This window comes from Pan paniscus, chromosome 9 (assembly GCF_029289425.2).
Source record: "Pan paniscus chromosome 9, NHGRI_mPanPan1-v2.0_pri, whole genome shotgun sequence".
Lineage (NCBI taxonomy): Eukaryota > Metazoa > Chordata > Mammalia > Primates > Hominidae > Pan > Pan paniscus.
In genome coordinates this window covers 74542740-74561311 of record NC_073258.2, presented here as the reverse complement: position 1 = coordinate 74561311, position 18572 = coordinate 74542740, and the positions used below count along the sequence as shown (strand labels likewise).

General features: G+C 44.0%; 1 protein-coding gene across 4 annotated transcripts in view; it reads left to right on the top strand.

Annotated features, from left to right (window-relative positions):
* The first annotated feature begins 18148 nt into the window (after positions 1 to 18148).
* Positions 18149 to 18572, top strand: part of FAM168A (family with sequence similarity 168 member A) — a 197004-nt gene continuing 196580 nt past the window's right edge. Inside the window, exon 1 of one of the 4 annotated variants that reach the window (XM_008968606.4) lies at positions 18149 to 18501. The gene's annotated coding sequence lies outside the window, so the exon portion shown is untranslated. Of the gene's footprint in view, positions 18527 to 18572 lie in introns of all 4 variants that reach the window. The other 3 variants (XM_055093766.2, XM_055093764.2, XM_034933345.3) reach the window with 3 other exon arrangements.

Genomic DNA, 18572 nt, shown 5'->3' with positions numbered 1-18572 from the left:
GAACTATAGTGAGAGGATATTATAAACAACTATATTCTAGAAAACAACCATATTCTAGAACAACAGCCTACTTAGTTGTCCTGTTTTAAGAAATTGATTCTGTTACTTATAAAAATCTCCCCACAAAGAAAACTCCAGGTCCAGGTGTTTTAATGGTGAGTTCTTTCTAACATTTAAGGAAGAAATAATAATAACTTTATACAAAGTCTTCCAGCAAACAGAAAAACTGGGAATACTTCTTAACTCATTTTATCTGTTCAGCATTACCTTGATACGAAAACCTGACAAGAACATTATAAGGAAGAAAAATAACAGGCCAGACAAAGATGCAAAATTCTAAACAAAATATCAGCAAACCAAATCCAAAGGTCTATAAATAGGATAATACTACACAACCAAGTTGTGTTTATTCAAGGAATACAAGGTTGGTTTAACATTAGAAAACCAATCAACATAGTCTACCAAATTAACAGAATAAATTTAAAAATAATCATAGAATCATCTCAAGAGATGCAGAAAAATCATTTGATTAAAGTTACCACTGGCTGGGTGCAGTGGCTCATGCCTGTAATCCCAGCACTTTGGGAGGCCAAGGCGGGTGGATCACGAGGTCAAGAGAATGAGACCATCCTGGCCAACATGGTGAAACCCCGTCTGTACTAAAAATACAAAAATTAGCTGGGCATAGTGGCACGTACCTGTAGTCCCAGCTACTCGGGAGGCTGAGGCAGGAGAATCGCTTGAACTTGGAAGGCAGAGGTTGCAGTAAGCCAAGATTGCGCCACTGCACTCCAGCCTGGCAACAGAGTGAGACTCCATTTCAAAAAAAAAAAAAAAATTCACCACCTATTTATTTATTTCGATTTTTAGTAGAGATGAGGTCTCTCTATGTTGCCTAGATTGGTCTCAAACTCCTGAGCTCAAGTGATCCTTCCAACTTGGCCTCCCAACAGGCATGAGCCACCATGCCCAGCCACCACCTATTTATTATAAGATTCTTTTCAAGTTAAGAATAGAAGGAAATTTCTTTAATCTAATAAACAGCTTGCACAAAACACCTACATCAAACATCATACTGGTGAGATAAACACCTAAGAAAAGAATGAAAAAGGGTTCCCACTATTACCACTTCTATTCAACATTGTACTTGAGGCTCTCCTCAATGAGACAAAAAAAGATGTAGAATTAGAAAGAAAACAAATAGCCCAGCATGATGACACGTGCCTGTAATCTTAGCATTTTGGGAAGCCGAGGTAGGAGGATCGCTGGAACCCAGAAGCTTGAGACCACCTAAGCAACATAATGAGACTCTGTCTCTACAAAAAATATGAAAATTAGTTGGACACAGTGTCTCACACGCCTGTAGTCCCAGCTACTGAGGAGGCTGAGGCAGGAGGATGCCTTCAGCCCAGGACCTCAGGTTGCAGTGAAATATGTTTGTGCCACTGCACTCCAGCCTGGACAACAGGGGGAGACCCCATATCAATCAACCAATCAATCAATCAATCAATCGATAAGTAAGTAAAACTGTTATTAGTTGAGGGCATGGATTTGGATTGATTCTTCTGCCAGGGCCTGGCAAAGAGTAGGCACTTGCTAAATATCTGCTGAATGGACAGAGAGATGAATAGACGAAGGAGGTATTAAAACATGGGGCCCCAAGGTAGGGGCCTTTACTAGGTAAGCAGTAACCACTACATAATCAACAGAAAAAAATGAAACTTACAACAGTAAAACTGCATACAGTGAAATTTTTTTGATGAAATAATCAAATAAATATCCTTGACAAAACATTAATCAGCAGGCACAGTGACTCACACCTGTAATCTCAGCATTTTGGGAGGCCAAGGTGGAAAGATCAGTTGAGCCCAGGAGTTCCAGACCAGCCTTGGCAACATGGTGGAACCCCATCTCTACAAAAAATACAAACATTAGCTGGGTGTGGTGATGCACACCTGTAGTCCCAGCTACTCAGGAGGCTGAGGTGGGAGGATCACCTGAGCCCAGGCAGCCTGAGGCTGCAACGAGCCAAGATTATGCCCGTCTGGGTTACAGAGTGAGACCCTGTCTCAACAAAACAAAACAAAACAAAACAAAACATAAATCAGGAAATGCTTGGCCACTGTCTCCATTTCTGTTTTCTCTTTGGAGGTCCAGCAGGGTGTCAGGCTATTTGAATTCCTCTTTGACCCTACAGATGTTTTTGTCTTGTGTTTATGAATATAGGCTTTTAGATAGAATTACATCATATTGATTATTTTTCACTGAGAATATTTACCAGAACAAATGCCATTAGATCAGTTCAATACCTTTGATTTTCTACATAGCCTGTGAAATCTATTTCTGACTTATCCATTTTCATTTAATTTGAACTCAATTATCTTCATCTGAAAAATGATTTTCAATATAAATTTTATGATTATTTGAGTCATCCATCAATCTTAAAAATCTATGTCACAGCTTAATAATTATAGCTCTTGCCATTGTAAGTTATCTTTTGTGGTCTTTTTTTTTTTTTGATACAGGGTCTCACCTCACTCTGTCAGGCTGGAGTACAGTAACATAATCATGGCTCATTGCAGCCTCAACCTCCCAGGCTCAAGCGATCCTCCCAGCTCAGTCTCCTGAGTAGCTGGAACTACAGGTGTGTGCCACCACACCCAGCTAATTTTTGTATTTTTTTGTAGAAACAGGGTTTCACCATGTTGACAAGGCTAGTCTTGAACTCCTGGGCTCAAGCAATCCGCCCATCTCAGCCTTCCAAAGTGTTGGGATTACACGTGTGAGCTACCACGTCTGGCCTGTGGTCATTATTTCTATCTTCTATCAGGTCCACTTTTTCTGGGATGAATTTTGCAAATCTGCACTTTGTCAAGATTTTTTTTTTTTTTTTTTTGAGACAGAGTTTCACTCTTGTTGTCCAGGCTGGAGTGCAATGGTGTGATCTCGGCTCACTGCAACCTCCGACTCCCGGGTTTAAGCAATTCTCCTGTCTCAGCCTTCTGAGTAGCTGGGATTACAGGTATGCGTCACTGTGCCCGGCTAATTTTTATATTTTTAGTGGAGACGGGGTTTCACCATATTGATCAGGCTAGTCTCGAACTCCTGACCTCAGGTGATCTGCCCACCTCAGCCTCCCAACGTGCTGGGTTTACAGGCATGAGCCATCATCGCCCAGCCAACATTTTTTTGATTTTTCCATCAACTTTTAGTCAATAAGTAATTTCACTGTATATGATTTAGCCATTTTCAGTTTTTGTTTTTTCTGTCGATTATGTAGCGTATAAGGTTTTTTTTTGAGACAGGGTTTCACTCTGTCACTCAGGCTGTAATGCAGTGGTGAGATCGTAACTCACTGTAGCCTTGATCTCCTGGGCTCAAGTGATTCTCCCACCTCAGCCTCCTGAGTAGCTGGGACAATAGGTGCATGCCACCATGCCCCACAAATTGAAATTTTTTTTTTTGTAGAGATGGGATCTCCCCATGTTGCGCAGGCTGGTCTTGAAATCCTGAGCTCAAGAAATCCACTAGCCTCAGCCTCCCAAAGTGCTGAGATTACAGGTGTGACTCATGGCGCCCGGCCTGAAACACAGACTTCTTACCCTCTTTGAAATCAGTTTTGACTGACAAAGGGTGATTGTTCACAATATATAAAAACTTTCTGAAAATAGAGGGAAAAAGAACAACCCTTTAAACCACAATGAGGTTCTGGGACATAGCTATTAGAACAGGTAGACTTAAAAAAAAAAGTGATAACACCAAATGCTGATGAGAATGTAGAGAAATTGAATCATCATGCATTGCTGGTGGGAACATAAAATGATACAGTCACTGTGGCAAACAGTTTGGCAGTTTTTTTTTTTCTTTTGAGATGGAATCTTGCTCTGTCACCCAGGCTGGAGTGCAGTGGCATGAACTCGGCTCTATGCAACCTCCACCTCCTGGGTTCAAACGATTCTCCTGCCTCAGTCTCCCAAGTGGCTTGGACTACAGGCGTGCGTCACTACTCCCGACTAGTTTTTTGTATTTTTAGTAGAGATGGGGTTTTACTACGTTGGCCAGGCTGGTCTCAAACTCCTGACCTCAGGTGATCCACCCGCCTCAGCCTCCCAAAGTGCTGGGGTTATAGGCGTAAGCCACCACGCCTGGCCGGCAGTTTCTTGTAAAACTAGACATGCACTTATCATATGACCCAGCAATCATACTGTTAGGCATGTATCCCAGAGAAATAAAAACTTTTGTTCACACAAAAACCTATACATGAATGTGCATAGAGCTTTATTTTATTCATAATACAAAAAAAAAAAAAACACTGGAAACAATCCAGATATCCTTCAATGAGTAAATGACTAAACAGACTCTGGTACATCCACATGATGGAATACTATCCAGTCATCAAAAAGAATGAACTATTGATGCATGTAATAATTTAGATGGATCTCAAGGGGGTTGTGCTTAATGAAAAGTCAATCTCAAAAGCTTACATTTCCTAAATGACAAAACCAGAGAGATGAACTTACTAGTAGTTGCCAGGGGACAAGGGAGGAGGGACTGCACAAGGGAGTTCCTTTGTAGTGCATGGATCCGTTTTGTATCTTGACTGTGGTGGCGGTACATGAATTTGTATGTAAGAAATCTCATCGAATTATACACACACACACACACACACACACAAATTAATGCACGTGAAAAATGGTGAAAACTTAACCAAGTCTGTAGTTTAGTTAAAAATATTTTACTGGCCAGGCACGATGGCTTACAACTATAATCCCAGTATTCTGAGAGGCCAACGCCAAGAGGATTACGTGAGCCCAGGGGTTCTAGACCAGCCTAGGCAACATAACAAGACTCTGTCTCTATAATAAATTTAAAAATTAGCCGGGTGTGGTGGCACATGCCTGTAGTCCCAGCTACTCAGGAGGCTGAGGTGGGAAGATTGCTTGAGCCCAGGAGATTGAGGCTACAGTGAGCCATGATAGCATCACTGCATTCCATCCTGGGCAACAGAATGAGACCCTGCCTCAAAAAAAAAAAAAAAAAAATTACCAATGTAAATTTCTTGGTTTTGATATTACACTATCATTATATAAGATGTCACTATAGGTGGAAGCTGGATGAAGGGTACATGGGACTCTATGTACTATTTATTCTTATGTTTATTTTTTTCTATGTACTATTTTTGCAGCTTTCTTCAAGTATATTATTTTCTCAGACTAAAAAGCTTTAAAAAGATGGCAGCAATCCTTTAGAAAAAAAAATGGGCAAGTGGCCAGGCGTGGTGGCTCATGCCTGTAATTCCAGCACTTTGGGAGGCTGAGGCGGGTGGATCACTTGAGGACAGGAGTTTGAGACCAGCCTGGTCAACCTGGCGAAATCCAGTCTCTACTGAAAATACAAAAATTAGCCAGGTGTGGTGGCCCATGCCTGTAGTCCCAGCTACTCAGGAGGATGAGGCACAAGAATTGCTTGAACCCAGGAGGTACAGGTTGCAGTGAGCTGAGATTGTGCTACTGCACTCCATCCTGGGTGATGGGGCGAGACTCTGTCCCCACCCCCACCCCCACCCCCACCCCCACCCAAAAAAATAGAAGGCCAGGTGAGGTGGCTCACGCCTGTAATCCCAGCACTTTAAGAGGCTGAGGTGGGTGGATCACCTGAGGTCAGGAGTTCAAGACCAGCCTGGCCAACATGGCAAAACCCCATCTCTACTAAAAATATAAAAATTAGCCAAGTGTGGTGGTGGGTGCCCGTAATCTCAGCTACTCGGGAGGCTGAGGCGGGAGAATCGCTTGAACCTGGGAGGCAGAGGTTGCAGTGAGCCGAGATTGCGCCACCGCACCACTGCACTCCAGCCTGGGCAACAGAGTGAAACTCTGTCTCAAAAAAAAAAAAAAGAAAAGAAAAGAAAAGAAAAGAAAAAGGAAAAAGACCAGAAACAGAGTTTATCGAGAAAGAAATGCAAATAATCCTTAAGCTTATGAAAAGACGACCTGACGACCTACCTTGCTCATAATAAGAGAAACGCAAAGTAAAACTACACTGAGAAACAATTTCTCACTCTCAAAATTAGCAAAAATCCATCTATAGAATGCAATATGATGCAGCTGTAAAAAAAGAACAGAGAATGGACTCTCTCTACATATTTCTATTTCTTTTCTTTTTTTTTTTTTTTTTGACACAGGGTCGCACTCTGTCGCCCAGGCTGGAGTGCAGTGGCGTGATCTCAGCTCACTCACTGCAAGCTCCGCCTCCCGGGTTCACGCCATTCTCTTGCCTCAGCCTCCCGAGTAGCTGGGACTACAGGCGCCCGCCACCATGCCCAGCTAATTTTTTGTATTTTTAGTAGAGACGGGGTTTCACCGTGTTAGCCAGGATGGTCTCCATCTCCTGACCTCGTGATCCGCCCACTTTGGCCTCCCAAAGTGCTGGGATTACAGGCGTGAGCCACCGCGTCCGGCCGAAAAAACAAGTTATTTCCCAACTTCATCCACTAAAAAGAAAAGCCCAGAAACAATGACTAACCAATAACAATAAGCACTTAGACCTAGACTGTAAGTGCCATTAAATAAACCAGGGCTTCTTGGTTTATCTCTGAGAGGCTTTCCTGCCTCAGCCCCGCTCTCTCTACCGTTTTGCTTACTTAGATTCTACATTCAGGGAAGGAAATGCAAAGTGAGCTTGGAAGGTCTTGCTGAACCAGGAATCAAGGAATCTGTCAAAGGCCATTGGGGTTTGTGTCAGGAGCCACATTGAAGAAGCTCCCGCTAAGCTTAGCTGGAGCCAAGAATAGTAACTGCAGTGGATGAAAATACATTACACATATTTAAATCCAGGAATTCGTAATGATACTACAAAAACAAAAACTCATTGGTCACCTTTAGAGAATGCTATGAACTAATTGTTCAGAAAATCGGCAAATAAAGGAAAGTATCAAGCATTTATTGTAGTCTTTTCTGAATGAATTACATACTTCAGGGTAATTAAATAGTTGATGAAGAGAAGAAAAATTCCAGCTAGTAAAGGAAGAGGAAATGATAGAATTATAATGTCACCATTTTGAAACATTTAATAGATTACTGGATCTAGGAATCATCATCAGTGAACGATAACATCCTCAAAAGAGAAACAATTTCACATTATTTGCCTCTGATGAAAGTATACTACACCATATGGGGTATCTTTTCCCCATATTATACTTGAGTATAATCAAGTCTCTTTTTTTTTTTTTTGAGACGGAGTCTCGCTCCGTCGCCCAGGCTGGAGTGTAGTGGCGGGATCTCGGCTCACTGCAAGCTCCGCCTTCCAGGTTCACGCCATTCTCCTGCCTCAGCCTCCTGAGTAGCTGGGACTACAGGTGCCCGCCACTGCGCCTGGCTAATTTTTTGTATTTTTAGTAGAGACAGGGTTTCACCGTGGTCTCGATCTCCTGACCTCGTGATCCGCCCGCCTCTGCCTCCCAAAGTGCTGGGATTACAGGCGTGAGCCACCGCGATTACAGGTGTGAGCCACCGCGCCCGGCCTTAATCAAGTCTCTTGAACTAATTATCAATTTACAGCTAATACAGGATACAGAGGAACAGAGATTTTCAACACTCTGCAATGTTTTATATTTTTTTAATGAAGTACTCTTGCAAAACATTAGGAATTAATAGAACTTTTCTATCTATTGGATTTTATTTTATTTATTTTTTGGTTTTTGGTTTTTTTTTGAGACGGAGTCTTATTCTGTTGCCCAGGCTGGAGTGCAGTGGCGCAATCTCGGCTCACTGCAACCTCTGCCTCCCAGGTTCAAGGGATTCTTGTGCCTCATCCTCCCGAGTAGCTGAGACTACAGGTGCGCACCATCACGCCCGGATAAGTTTTGTATTTTTTAGTAGAGATGGGGTTTTACCATGTTAGTCAGGTTGGTCTCGAACTCCTGGCCTCAAGTGATCTGCCTGCCTCAGCCTCCCAAAGTGCTGGGATTACACGCGTGAGCCACTGTGCCTGGCCTATCTATTGGATTTTATGAACAAGAACATAAAACAACACAGGTATTTGGACACAGCCTTGGCCTTTGTGGGGGCTCCAGCTTCCCAGCTTTTCCCTCTGGGAGGCTTTCCTGCCTCAGCCCCGCTCTCTGTACTGTTTTGCTTACTTAGAGTATATTCTCTGAGAAGTGCTAGGTTGTTCCATCCTGAGACAACTTCTCCTGATCTTGTCCACTCTGCTCTACTCCACCCTGACATCCTTAAGTGCCTCCTGCCAACATTTCTAGAGCTTACTTCCTTAATAAAAACCAAAACAATACAAATGTAAACAAAATAAAACAAAACACAAAATATTTGTGTCTTGTTTGTCTCTGTGCAGAGCTTTAGAGTTGATGAGAAATTTACACTGGACTCTCATAAATGAGGTTATATGTCAGTCTCTGCATTTTTCAGAAAGGTGAAATGACTTATACCCAAGATCACATAGCTTGGTTTGGTGCAAGGACAGACTGGGAGGAGGACTGGAATTCAATTCTGTCTGGCTCTTTAGTCTCTGCCAACTCTATCCCACTACCTCTTCAACGTAACACCTGATTAAAAATCACTGTCACACGCACAAACCCTCAATCTTTGTCATTCCTCCCCAGATACCCTGCTCTTGTCCAACTAATTGTGAGAGAGATTCTTTACCTGGAACCTATCTGAGAGTCCACAGAGAGAACTCAGGGGCTCCACAATCTTGGATGGGAAAGTTACATTTTTACATTCATTTATATTTACAGAAATTTAGTATTTCCTCCAATTCTGAATATACATAACAAACTACAGTCAAACTGCAGTGCCACAGTACTTGTGACTTTGTCACTAACAGAAATCACAGGTGTTTTCATATCACATTACAATTGTTGCAGATATCTCAAAATATTATTTGTGTTCATCATTACAGTAAACTTTTGGCAGTCAAACTTAAATTGGCAGTGAAATCTTGTTATTTATTTGTTTTTTTGAGACAGGGTCTCACTCTGTTTTCAAGGCTGGAGTACAGTGGTGTGATCATAGCTTATTGTAGCCTTGACCTCTCAGGCTCAAGTGATCCTCCCTTCTGGGTAGCTGGGACCACAGGTGTGCCCCACCACACCTGGCTAATTTTTGTATTTTTATTTTTTGTAGAGACAGTGTTTTGCCATGTTGCCCAGGCTGGTCTCCAACTCCTAAACTCAAGTGATCCTTGCACCTTGGCCTCGCAAAGTGCTGGAACTACAGGTGTGAGCCACTGCCATTGTGGAGTTTACAGCAGCTGGAGGAGAATGTGCAGGTGGTAACACTGTGCTTGGCCTGGTGTTTCTTCCGGGTTCCTGCAGCCCCTCGCTCTCTTCTGCCATGGCATTGATTACGCTGGGATGTAATTGTGTCAGTGTATTCCTTAGAGTGTGAGTTCCTTGGAGACAAAGCCACGCTTGAGTCTGCATCGGGCCCCTGGCACCAGCAAAAGACCTGGTTCGTACTTTAAGCTGAGTGAAAAATGAATAAATATTCAATGTCGTTCATCACTTTCCAGCTGGAGGAAACTCAGCTCTTCTGGGAATAAAAGCCCTTCAGTTCTGACCCTTTTTCGGGAGAGACTTCCCACCTTCTAGCTAAAATGAAAATTGGTGGCTCCCTTGTTCCCTATCTCCCATCATTCAAACATCCATAACTCCAGAAACAAACAAGCAAATACCACCTCCTCCTGTCCCCTGCCCCCAGATCTCTCTTGCTCTCTGTACAAGGCAAAGTTATGAAAGTCTTGGATTAGGCACTGGGTTTTCCATGAATTAACTCATTTCATCCTGTGAAGGAGATAACGATAATCACATCTTACAATTTAGGACATAGAGGTCCAGTAAGGAGAAGATATTTTTCCAGTGTCACAGCCTGTAAGTTACTCAGGTGGGGTATGAATCCAGGTCTGGCCTCCCTGTCTCTGTGCACTTTGTATGACGTCAGAGTTTTTCACACATTAATTAGAAATATTGGCTATCCCAGGAGACAAGGCAAGAACTAAGAGTACAATAGGAGTTAAAAAGAGAAAAGGCACAGATTCAAAGACAACGAATGTTAACATCAGTTTTCCATAGCTGCTGTTAGGGATGACAAATTAAATGGAACTGATGAACATTTTTTTTGTTCGTTTTTGTTTTTTGAGACGGAGTCTCACTCTGTGGCGCCCAGGCTGGAGTGCTCTGGCGCAGTCTCGGCTTACTGCAACCTCTGCCTCCTGGGTTCAAGAGATTCTCCTGCCTCAGTCTCCTGAGTAGCTGGGATTGCAGGTGCCAGCCACCACACCTGGCTAATTTTTTTTGTATTTTTAGTAGAGACTGGGTTTCACCATGTTGGTCAGACTGGTCTTGAACTCTTGACCTCAGGTGATCTGACCACCTTGGCCTCCCAAAGTGCTGGGATTACAGGTGTGAGCCACCGCGCCCGGCCCAGAACTGATGAACATTTACCAAAACAGGCTCCTCTGAATCTGGGGCTTAAAATACTTGCTAATTATTTGATTTCATGGGTTTCCAACTTAATTGGTGTATTAGTTTCCTAACCCAACTTAATTGGTGTATTTGTTTCCTAAAGTTGCCTTAACAAATTACCATAAACTGGGTGGCTTAAAACAACAGATGTGTATTCTCTCACAGCTGTGGAGATCAGAAGTCTGAAACCGAGGTGTTTGCAGGATTAGTTCCTTCTGGAGGTGCTGAGGAAGAATCGGTTCCATGCCTCTCAGCTTCTGGTGGCTGCCAGTATTCTTGGCATTCCTTGGCTTGGGGCTTCCTGACTCTGATCTTTGCTTCCATTCTCACATAGCCTTCTGCTCTATGTCTCAGGCACAGAGCTTTCTCTTATGAAGACATCGGTCATTGGATTTAGGGACCACCTAAATCCAGGAGGATCTCATCCCAAGATCCTTTCTTAATTATATCTACCTAGACCAACTCTGGGCCACAGAGATGCATCGGACCACCGTGGGCCCTACTTTCAAATGAGGTCACATTCACAAATATGGGGGTTGAGACTTGGTCAATATCTTCTGGGGAGACACAATTCAACCTGCTACAATTGGTATACTTTTTTTCCCCAACTTTATGAACTTGAGGGATTTTATGTAAAGGATCCTGCTAGACTTAAACTCCAACCATTTCCCTCCAGATTATCTTCTGGTCTTTGTCAGTAACAATTCTCACTCTATCAGCTCTTCATGACATGCAAAGCATCTATTACCTTAGTTAACAATTTTATCTGCCCTAGGAGGTCTCCAAGGTTGGCTTTTGATTGTTTGTTTGTTTGAGATATGGTCTTGCTCTGTCGCCCAGACTGGAGTGCAGTGGTATGATCTTGGCTCACTGCAGCCTCAATCTTTCAGGCTCAAGCAATCCTTCCCGTTCAGCCTCCTGAGTAGCTGAGACTACAGATGTACACCAGCACACCCAGCTAATTTTTGTATTTTTTGTAGACATGGAGTCTCACTGTGTTGCCCAGGTTGGTCTCAAACTCCTGGGCTCATGCAATCTGCCTGCCTCAGCCTCCCAAAGTGCTGGGATTACAGGTGTGAGCCACTGCACTGGGCCAGGTTGACCATTTTACAGATGTGGAAACAGGCACATCCGGGGCAGTGAATTGACAGAGGACACCCAGCTAGGAAGTGGCTGAGGCAGGAATTGAACCTAGAACATCAAGTCTCCTTCCTTGTATAGTTGCTGCTGTACAAGAGTTTCAGTGTCTGTAATCAGTTCATGCAGATTCATTTGTGATTCACTCTTGCCCTTAACTTTATTTAATGTGTAATTTTCCCTTGTCATTCTAATTGATTATATAGTCTATATACTTGTCATGTTAATTGATTGATTCATTAATTCAACCACCATTTATTGAACCCTTACCCTGTGAGAAGCCCTGAGCTGGACTGAGCTCTGGGCCACAGAGGTGGATCAGACCACCTTAAGCCTTGTCCTTGGGGGCAGCATATAGACAATGATCGCAGAATGTGAGCAGAGCTGTGGGAGCCCAGAGTGGACTTCTAACCTAGCCAGAGGTCAGCAGAGGCTTTTTGATGTCTGAATTAGGTCTTGAGGATAAGCAGGATGCAATTTTCTGCTTTTAATATTGGTTATTATAATTAAATATTAGGATGGGCATTTGATACTCATCTGTCGATATTAATGGTATGCTGTTAGCTTTCTAACACTCTGGCAAGCAGGCATAGCAGGTTTATATAATAGTCTTCAGCATAAATGGCAATAACTTCCATTTGCCCAGTGTTGGGTCATTTACAAAACATTTTCACACCTCTTGTCTCATTTGCTGTGACAAAAAGCTCTTTGAGAGTGCTCTGTTTATATTCATGTGATTTCTCTTAAGTCTTAGCTAAACTGAAAAATTATATTTAATTTTCCAATAAGATCATTACAAAAGTTTTTAAATTAAATGAGATAACTTTGGAATTTATAATCATTCCAATTGCACTGAGGATTAAACCAAGGCCTGGTTCTAATCCTAGTGTGGCCAATCCCTTCCTCTCTCCCGGTCTCAATTTCCTCTACTATAAAATGGACATGTGAGGGATGTTTAAGCTGAAAGATTTAATGAGATAATGGATCTTAAGACACCAGCATAATACCTGCTTCATTCAAGATCAGTTCTCCTAGCATGAACTCTAATGTCCATTTTCCTGTGATTCTAGAGCAATTCTTTTTTTTTTTTTTGATGGAGTTTCACTCTTGTTGCCCAGGCTGGAGTGCAATGGCACCATCTCGGCTCACTGCAACCTCCGCCTCCCCGGTTCAAGCGATTCTCCTGCCTCAGCCTCCCAAGTAGCTGGGATTACAGGCATGTGCTGCCAGCTAATTTTTGTATTTGTAGTAGAGACGGGGTTTTGCCATGTTGGCCAGGCTGATCTCGAACTCCTGACCTCAAGTGATCCACCCGCCTCAGCCTCCCAAAGTGCTGGGAATACAGGCATGAGCCACCGCGCCTGGCCTAGAGCAATTCTTAAAGTAAAGCTGACGCATATGTGCCAAAGCTCCTGAAGAGATGCTTTGAGAAAGAGGTGGCAAAGAAGCATGTTAACACAGCTGGGAGAAAACCATTGCAAAGTACAAGTTAATCAGATAGTAACAGGCAAAGGATAGCGTTTTGACACTGTCATTTTGACTTCGAGTTTGTTTTGATGGGGTTGCAGAAAAAAATTATGGTAGAAATAATCAACACAAAATAAAACTGACAATGGCTAAATCTACACATGATGAAATTTACTATGGATAAAAAAGCAAACTGAATGATCCCATCTTTGTTGGTAACACTGCAATCTGCAAAGTTGTTCCCTGGGAAAATTCTACTTAGAAATAATCAATACAAGATAAATCCAACAATGGTTCAAATTACTGTCAGGAAAAGGTGGACTTGGTAGAAATAATGACTAACAAAGAAATTTCATTATAACCCATCAATAATCAGTAAAAATTGATAAAAATAAAACTGTTGGGTGAATCAAATTTTTTTGTTGTAAAATTCATAAAGAATATATCTTTTTTTTTATTTTTTAGAGATAGAGTCTTGCTCTGTCACCCAGGCTTCAGTGCTGTGGTGCGATCATGGCTCGCTGCAGCCTTAAAATCCTGGACTCAAGTGATCCTCTCGCCTCTGCCTCCTGATCAGCTAGAACTTACAGGTGCGTGCCACCACACCCAGCCAGTTTTTCTATTTTATTTATTTATGTTTTTGAGATGAAGTCTCACTCTGTCATCCAGGCTGGAGTGCAGTGGCACGATTTCTGCTCACTGCAGGCTCTGACCCCCAGGTTCAAGTGATTCTTGTGCCTCAGCCTCCTGAGTAGCTGGGACTACAGGCGCGCACCACCACACCTGGCTAATTTTTTATATTTTTAGTAGACACGGGGTTTTACCATGTTGGCCAGGGTGGTTTCAAACTTCTGACCTCAAGCGATCCGCTCATCTCGGCCTGCGAAAGTGCTAGAATTACAGGCGTGAGGCATGATGCTAAGCCCAATTTTTCTATTTTTTGAAGAGATGGGGTCTCACTGTGTTGCCCAGGCTGGTCTTGAACTCCTGGCCTCAAGGGATCCTTCTGTCTTGGCCTCCCAAAGTGCTGGGATTATAGGCATGAGCCACAGCACCGAGCTGCTAAATAATATATCTTGAGGCCGGGCATGGTGGCTCACGCCTGTAATCCCAGCACTTTGGGAGGCTGAGGCAGGCAGTTCACGAGGTCAGGAGATCGAGACCATCCTGGCTAACACGGTGAAACCCCGTCTCTACTAAAAATACAAATAAATTAGCTGGGCGTGGTGGCGGGCGCTTGTAGTCCCAGCTACTCAGGAGGCTGAGGCAGGAGAATGGCGTGAACCCAGGAGGCAGAGCTTGCAGTGAGCCAAGATCGCGCCACTGCACTCCAGCCTGGGCGACAGAGAGAGACTCCGTCTCAAAAAAAAAAAAAAAAAGTATATATATATCTCTCTTGATAAAAATTCAGTATAGAAAAATATTTTTAAAAGTTCGAAATCACTTAACTGTGCTATATCAAAAACTTATCCAGGAATTAAATTGGTTTAATAGAGTTCATTTCTTTAAAACTTTCATAAATTCATTAATGTTGATATAATTCAGAGTTGAAAGTTTACATACCATGATTTTGCAGGGATTTAGAGAGAGAATTCTCAAATGGTTAGATGAAGGGTTTGGACTGTAAGTGGTATTTTACAGTCTTTAAAGCACTTTCACACCCATTCTTTCATTGGATTCTCCTAATAACCTTATGAGGTGGCAGGGCAGGCGGGACTCATTCCTTCCATTTTGCGGATGTATTATAGTAACTGAGATTTCGAAAAGTTAAGGGACTTACTAAATGTCACCCATCATGTTTATGGCAAGTTCTAATTTAGGATCTGATTCTCAGATTACTAGTCCAGTAAGCTTCTCATACCTATTTATTCTCCTAACTCAGACAATGCTTTACTTGCTGGATAGACCAAGCTAGCCCCTACTAGGTAGACCGCCTAGCCCCTACTTTGTGCCACTAGGAGAAAGAAGTGGGGAAACGGAAGAGGAGAAGATGGGGTTTAGAAGAGGGCAAGGTCAGTGTAACACTAAGAGGAAGAGACTTGTTTGTCACATAGCCAACATATGATAGGTATCTTTCTCATTATTCTCAGAAAAGGGAGAAGAGGGGCTGAGATTTTAAGGCTGGGAGAATAGGATGTAAAGGGAGATGGGCAGTTTGAAAAAGAGAGTGCCTGATGTATTTGGGGAAAGTGAGTCCTGAGGGACAGGAGTCTAACTAGAGTGAGGTGGGGTGAAGCTAGAGACGCTGCAGCGGGATGGGGACTAAGTCATCCTCTGAGCTAAGCAACCTGGGCTTTTTCCTGTAGGCCTGTAGCAGAGCTAAAGTGTCCTAGTTGTTCTTATAGAACACCAAGGAACTATCAAATTCTGCTGCGCGCAGCGGCTCATGCCTGTAATCTCAGTACTTTGGGACGCCGAGGTGGGCAGATCACTTGAGTCCAGGACTTTGAGACCACCTTGGGCAACATGGCGAAAACCTGTCTCTATAAGAAAAAAAAGAAAAAAGAAAAATTAGCCGGGCATAGTGGTGCCTGTAGTCCCCGCTACTTGGGAGGCTGAGGTGGGAGGATCACATGAGCCCAGGGAGTCGCTGCGGCAGTGAGCTGTGATCATGCCACTGAACTCCAGCCTGGGCGACAGAGCGAGACTCTGTCTCAAAAAATGAAAAAAGAAAAGAAAATATCAAGTCAAACAGGGCTTAAATGAAAAAAATCGTGAAATCAAAAATAATCTGATACTACGTTCTGTATTCTAGAAGAGCTGGACACAGGGGTCAGAAGAAGAGAAAAACTTTTTTAAAGTGCAAGACATATAGCTTTGTGTAGGCAGAGCTGCATAGGCCCTTTACAATAACTCTGTACCTCTCTCTTCACTTCCTCTCCCCACCGTGATCTCTGGCCAACAGATTAGAAACCACTGCTATAAGAATTCAGATAAGCCGGGAGCGGTGGCTCACACCTGTAATCCCAGCACTTTGGGAGGCCGAGGCGGGCGGATTACCTGAGGTCAGGAGTTCAAGACCAGCCTGGCCAACATGGTGAAACCCCATCTCTACTAAAAATACAAAAAAAAATTAGCCAGGCGTGGTGGCACATGCCTGTAATCCCAGCTACTTGGAAGGATGAGGCAGGAGAATTGCTTGAGCCCGGGAGACGGAGGTTGCAGTGAGCTGAAATTGCACCACTGTACTCCAGCCTGGCTGACAGAGCAAGACTGTCTCAAACAAACAAACAAACAAACAAAAAAGAATTCAGATATAAGGAAAACCAGTGTGTCTAAAATATGTTCTAGGGAAGGTAGGACTTTGGCTTGAGTTTGAAGAATGAGTAAGAGAAAAGGAGAAAATGGGTGTGGAAAGACCAGAAACGGAAAAATTTTGAGAAGACGCATTGAAAATTGAGAAAATTCTCCCTTCCAACTTTATGAATTGGAAGTGACTACTATTATTTGTTTTAATAGTGGAACTATTAAAACCAGGCAGGCACAGTGCTGAAGCATGAATGAGGCAATGGGAAGCCATGGAAAGCATCTAGGCAGCAAAGAAAGGTTGTTAGATTTGGAAATTATGTTTTTTGGAAGTAGCACAGCTTAAAAAATTGTCCAGGTGTAGTGTGGCTCACACCTGTAATCCCAGAACTTTTGAGAGCTGAGGCAGGAGGGTCTCTTGAGGCCAGGAGTTTGAAACCAGCCTGGGCAATATAGTGAGACGACGTCTCTTACAATTAAAACAAAACAAAAAACAAAACAAAAGAAAACAAAAAACAGTCGTTATGTGCTCCTTTTAAACAATTCAAACAATATGAAAATAAAAATTACAGCCGGGCACGGTGGCTCATGCCTGTAATCCCAGCACTTTGGGAGGCTGAGGCGGGCAGGTCAGGAGGTCAAGAAATCGAGACCATCCTGGCCAATATAGTGAAACCCCATCTCTACTAAAAATACAAAAATTAGCTGGATGTGGTGGCGCGCGCCTGTAGTCCCAGCTACTCAGGAGGCTGAGGCAGGAGAATCGCTTGAACCCGGGAGGCAGAGGTTGCAGTGACCCGCGATCGCCCCCACTTTACTCCAGCCTGGCTATAGATCCAGACTCCGTCTCAAAAAACAAAAAAAACCTACGTGCAATCTGACACCGTTTCCCCCAAGATAATCATTGCTAATATTTTGGCGAACCTCTTTCCTGAAATCTCTCCATGCTTGTAGAATATTGTGTCAAACCTCACATAAATGCACTCGTGTACACATGCTGTTCTGTAATCAACTTTTTCCCCGAAGAATAAATTGTGAATAGCTTTTCATGTCAATAGATTTATATCATTTTAAATGGCTCCTTAGTATTGCATTGTATGTATATGTCACGTCTTACTTAAGCAGCACCCTATCGATGAACATTTACTCCCTTCATAATTAACTACGTCATATAACAAGTTTGTGCATTAATGTTTTCGAAATTGTTCGATCATCTTTTTAAGGTAAATTCTTAAAAGTAATGGAGCTGGGTCAAGAAGTATGCCCTTTGTCGTTTGGATTCAAGTTGCCGAATCGTCCTCAAATTTGCAGGGAGACCAGCGAGGAAGCTCCGGCATTAGTTCTGGTGAGAGACAGCTGAAACGGAGATGGCGAGGGACGAACAGAATCACAGGTGATCTAGCCCATCAAGGCCCATCCTCGGTGGGCTGGCGTATTCCTTCCCTTTCGTCTCTTTCACTTCTTTTTCTTAACATGGAGGAAGAACCGAGAACTCCATCTCCCAGCATTTCGCAGGGACCACACTCCCTGGGAACTGTAGTACCGGGTCTGAGAAGGGTCCGAAAGGAGAATAGGAAGCTGAGGGGCATGCTGGGAGTTGTAGTCGAGAGAGAGAGAGAGAGAGAGAGAGAGAGAGAGAGAGAGAGGCGGGGGGGAGGGGGTGTCTATGCAAAAAGGATGGAGACGCTGCGAGTACGGCCCCTTGGGGATGCGGCCTTGGGCCAGCGGATGGTTGGCTTTATTCCATTGTCCGTGACCGGAGAGGGCGCGGCCCCTTGCACCGGGCTCGCGGCGGGAGGCGCAGGCCGCGCGCGGGCTAAAGCAGGGCATGCCGGGAGTTGTGGTCCCGGCGCTCTGAGGCTGTGGGACGTGTCGCGGCGCCGCGCCGGCTCCTCCTTCCCTGCCCTTCTGAGCGGTCCCCCGCCTCCTCCCTCCGCCTCCTCCTCCCTCGCCCGCAGCCGAGCGTCCCCTCCCCCCACCCGTCGGGCTCCTCGGCGGCTACTGCAGAGGATTCAGAGCCGAGTCGCTGAGGAGGAGGCTCCGGTCCCCGCGCGCCATCCGCCACCCTACTGGACACGGGCGAGAGCGTCGCCGCCGTAGCCTCCGGAGAAGACAAGGGCATCGCCGCCTCAGCCGCCGCCGCCGCCGTTTTCGCCTGCAGCTGCTCACCGGTGAGGAGACTCCCCCCGCCACAGGGTCCGTTGGTCCTGAGTCTGGGCCGGTGGCGCTGGCGAGAATGAGA